This window comes from Carya illinoinensis, chromosome 7 (assembly GCF_018687715.1).
Source record: "Carya illinoinensis cultivar Pawnee chromosome 7, C.illinoinensisPawnee_v1, whole genome shotgun sequence".
NCBI classification, from domain to species: domain Eukaryota; kingdom Viridiplantae; phylum Streptophyta; class Magnoliopsida; order Fagales; family Juglandaceae; genus Carya; species Carya illinoinensis.
Genome location: NC_056758.1, coordinates 9,496,975 through 9,502,436, shown reverse-complemented (window position 1 = coordinate 9,502,436; position 5,462 = coordinate 9,496,975).

Below are 5,462 nucleotides of genomic sequence, written 5' to 3'. Positions count from 1 at the left end.
ATTATCATGTCGTATTCATGTTAGATTTAATGGGTCGTATCACATATTACCACCCTTAACCTTATTGATCAAGAATGCAAGGCAGGTGCTGGATTCTTTTGTAGTTTGGACTGTTAACCATACCAAGCGATAGACAAATAAGGCAGCTCATAATTTATCCAAAAATGCTCTTCATCTTACTAGGGATTGTATGATTTAGAAGATATTCCAAGTTGTATTTAGAAAATTGTAATAAGTGAGATAATGTAATTCCCTTTATGAGTAATAATATATCTCTCCATAAAAAATATATATAATTATGTTTTCTTTATTATAAAAAACTACACAGAATAAAAATCAAATATGAACTTTAGTACTTTTCTTCCATTTTATGAAACATAAAACTAAATATACCGTTTGAAATATTTTCTTTATTTTTTATTTATAACCAAATAAAACATATTCATATTTTTGTGGAATAAAATAATTCATAAGTCTTATATATAGATTTTTACAAATGGTCGCAATGAAAAAAAAAATAGTTTTTGGAGAGAAAACCATAACTTTATTAATAATCATGAACATAATGAGAGAATACATTGAGGAATCACTTCAAGATCAATCATAACATCAAGAACCCCCAAAGCATCTTTACTTAAGGCATGAGTAGTCTTGTTACATTCCCTCTCTATATGGTTCACTGACCATTAAATTGGTCAAGAAAAGCCAAATTCTCAATAATATCTGTTATAAACGTACCATAGCAAGTGTTATATATCTATTTGTTGCTTTCGAAGAAAAATAACAATAAAAACAACTAACGAGAAAAAAAAAAAAAAAAAATGTAGCTTAAAAGGTGATTATATTTAGTATGAGAAAAACAACTAATTAATTTCTTGTACAACGTCCACAATAGTATCAAACAATAAAATGAGATTAAAAACTTAAAAATAAATAAATAAAATAAAGAACAAACCAATAGCATAAACTGTTATAGTAGGATTCAAGTAAAGAACGACGACAATAATATGGACAATGTAGTTGCTTTCTTCTAGAATTCCACTTCAGCAAAGCTACTTGACAGTTACCTAATTTGTTTATCTTCATAGAAGCCCCATCAATAGCAGCTGTCCATTTACACCAGGCTGTTGCTACTACAAAACCATGGCAATGGAGATCACATTGAGGAGGCTCAGAAACTACAACTTGAAGTGGAACAAGCTCTAGCTGAAGAAGAAATCAGATGGAAGCAACGGGCCAAACAACACTGAGTGCAGCACGGTGATAGGAACGACAATAATATGGAAAAAGAACATAACTTTCCATACAAATATCACAATCTATGTAATTTAAAAAGGAAAGAAGGAAGGAAAAAAAAAAACTTTCAAGTGCATTTTGGTCCTTTTCAAATAAACGTATATTATTACTAGGGTGATCATGATGTGAAGGTAGATTCCGATCTCTTTATTAAGATATCCATATTTTTAAACGAAAATACTATTTGAATTGATAGAATGATCGATACAAGTGACTGAGTGTACTTTTTTATTTTTTTACTTAATGATTAAAAAAAAGTGACTAAATCCATTTTTTTTCTATTTAAAAAAAATTAAAATATATAAAAAAATCATTAAAAAAAAATTGAATTGCACTCATCTGTCAAAATTCATCCATCATTTATCGGTTCTTGTAGCATCACCCTTCTATCAAAGGGGATTGGGAGTGAATTTAAATTATTATAGATATTTTATTTTATTTTATTTAAATGCATCCAAAAAATATAATATTTTAATAATAATAATAATATTCTTAGAAATCCTAAAAAGTTTCTCCCATTCAAATGCATTTATTACAGTGAATTGTTATTTAGAAACGAGGATGTTATTGATTTGATTACAGATTATTTATAATTTAACACATTATATTAAGTTATATTAGTTTGTAAATTTATTTTTATGTATTTTATTTATGACTAGAGTATTTATCTTTAAATGAGATAAACTATGGAGTCCATGTTTATTGTTGTCTTAAGAATTTAAAGTAATAAGAATATAAATTTAATTATCTAACGTACCATATTAAATCAATCTAGTTTCTGAATTTATTTTTGTGTAATCTCTTTGTGATAAAAGTGGTGCCTGCAACACTTTCTGATTAACTTGCAATCAGATAAAAGACCTCGTGGGTGAACTAAGTGGGGATACTTCGGATGGTTAAGTCAAAGAAAGTTATGTTATCTTTATCATATTTATAAAGATTGAGGTGTCTCGTATGGTTTATCTTATCATCAAGATAATACGATTATGTAGTTAATAGGGTCCTTTTGACGAGGGTCCGAACATATCTTATCGAAATGAATCTTGATTTGAGATAGACTCAGCCATTGGTTGAGGTTCTTTGTTGATTATGCTAGCCCTCTAAGAGGTATATCCCATAATCCTAAATTGTGTATTTTGTTTAGCTTTAACCTTTTGTCACATATATGACATGGACCTCTTGTGATCGTACCATTGCGCGAAACCTTTTATCATTTTCTCACCCCATGCATATATTAAATCCCATCATTAGTCGTCCATCATTCTTTCCTCACCTGCAAAAAAAATTGGATATTCTGAGTTCTACAAGGAATATATATATATACATATAATAGGTGAAAGCAACTAGCAAAGCATGTTTACCTAATTTAATTATATAATTATTTTTAAAAATTAATATTGTTTTTATTAAGAAAAAATTTTGATTAACAATGTAATGCTTTTAGAAAAAAAAAATATAATTTCTAACATAAAAAATTTGACAGTAAATCATAATTAAGTAGATGATAAATAATTACACGCTTTCATTTCTTTTTCTCAAGTAGATGATAATTAAGTAAATGAGAATCACAAGATAAATAATTGTTTTATATTGGTTTCTTCATGCCATTTATTTACTACATATTAAAACCAGAATAGTTAGAAAATATAATCCTTAAAGTTTTTCAGAATATATGTTTCAACATGAAAAAAGTAGATCGAATTAAAATTATGCTGTCGAAAATCTTATTCTCAGAATAATGGCATGTAAGAAGTGGGTTAAAGAAAAGATATAAAAAATCAAAGTGAAAATATAAGTCACTCCTATCTTTACAAGGCCCTCACCTCTCCTTCACTTTCTTGCCCGATGCTAAAACACTATAAGCATAACTTTCAACAGAATGTAGATCACTTCTCAGGTTTCTTTATTCTTTTCGAAATGATTACACAAAAGTTACACAATTTACAGTTTCCTATCATTAATATTACTTAAAATCTGTCGAATAACAGGCATTTATTTTCTCTCCCCCGTTTTCTTCCCATTAGCCTCATTAGCTCCTCTTTCACGGTTCCTCTCTCTCTACGTTTCTTCTTCTTTCCTTGTCTTTTCTATCTTCTTTGTTTTTATCACACCGAACAATTCTCTTTCAAACCCTATTTTACGCCTTGTTTTCATCCCTAATTTAGACTTGGTTGTTTTACCTTCTTTGATGCTTACCCTAATAGTTTCCATCTCCTGCATGTTTCTTCTTCATGGACGAACTACTCTACACAGCTCAAGCCTCCATCTCCATCCTCTACAATTTCAGAAACTCATCCCGAAACCAAACCAACGACCTGCATAATGAAATGAGCTTGTTGACCTCTACTTTTGCTCACCAAATTAGAGTATCTAACGACATCTTAGCCATCGAAAAACCACTGCCCAATCTCTCAAAAGCTCAGCCACGCATCACCAAAATTCCTCCACACAACAAGCAGACCATGATTCACCCAACCATCATCCAGTAACCCACCAACACTGTGAGCATATACCTTCGATGATGATGACCATGCATGCATGCATATGTGGCTTATGGCTATGTGCAGATAACAATTTGGATTCATGAATGTTCAGAAGCAAGATAAACTATGCATGAACCTAGTAAATGCTGATGTTCAAATGCCTTGGCAACGCTGATCTCTTTCTTTAATTGACTTTCGCAAGGAATGGAGATGCATGTACATGCGGGTAATGGCTATCTGCTGATAACAATTTGGATTCATGATGGAGGAGGAGTCATTAGCCATCATGATGATGTGAATGTGATAACTATGCACGAAACTAGTAATTGCTGACGTTCAAATGCGTTGGCAACACTTATCTCTTTCTTATATTGACTTTTGCAAGGAATGGATAAGATTTATTGAAAGTTGCGTTATTTGAATGCTTTTATACCACACACATTATTTATATGACATAATTTAATTTGTATAATTTAAATTTTAAAATTTATTTTTTAAATCAAATTATATCACGTGAATAGTATGTGGTGTAAAGGAAGTAAAGTAGAATTATTTTTTTACCTAGTTAATACTTTAGTGGAGATTTTAGGGGTGTAAGTTAACTGGTCCGGTCTATGGGTGTAATTGGTCTAATCTTAGGGTAGAAAATGGGTAGATTGAAATTTCGGTCCAATCCAAAAATTCTTTCATCGACAAATTAGACCGGACCGATTAGACTCATAAGCGGTACCTTGAATGATCTATGTTACTCAAATTATCGCCACTAATTCCGGCAAATTGTCCTCCATAGGATCCCTACAATATTAATGGGTCTGCCTTAGTCCTGTTCCAGTACGTTAAAATCTATCTACTAATTACAAGATTAGAACCTATCAGATTTTTGTCCAAATTTGAAGGCTCGAGTGATATAGAGAAGTAAATAAATTGAGTCTTAGCTCATCTATTGGTGCTCGTACAAATATTTTAGAAAGCATTAAATCATGAGCAATAAATTGTTGTAAACTTGAGACCCATTCAAATTCTTACCCAATAAATTATTATAAGCTTGAGAGTGCAAACTTTTTTTTGGGTGGGTCCCCACAAGTGTAAACTTTTATTTATCTATTATTTATTTTGCTTTTTTTATGTATTTTTAAAATATTCTTAAATATTTTTTTTTTAAAAATACAAATTTACAACCTCAATAAAAAAAATTACTACTTATTCACCAAATTAAATATATATATATATATATATATATTGAGAGAAATTCTCTAAATCCATTATCAAAATTCCAAACATTTCTCTTTTTTAAAAGAAAATTACACCTCAAATACTACTTTTGGGCAACTAGCACTATGTACTGGATTATGGTGGGCGCTAGGAAAAGTTGGGAGAAATCAAAATGGCAACTTCGATCATTTTAATAATTCGTATATAACCCGTTAAAATGTCATATCAGCATCAATGGCTATATGTCTCATGTCCTTTGACATGTCACATTTAAAAAATTAAAGAATACCTATATGGAACCCACGTGGAAAAGGGGTAAAAACATAACAATCCTCGTATCATCTGCCTTAATTCGAATTCCCAAATTTAAAGGGGACTAAAACAAACTAAGAAAAAAAAGTGCTTTGAGAGGTATATGAATAGCTGAATTGTGAAGAAAAATATAACTAATAATTTTAAAGTTTATAGATT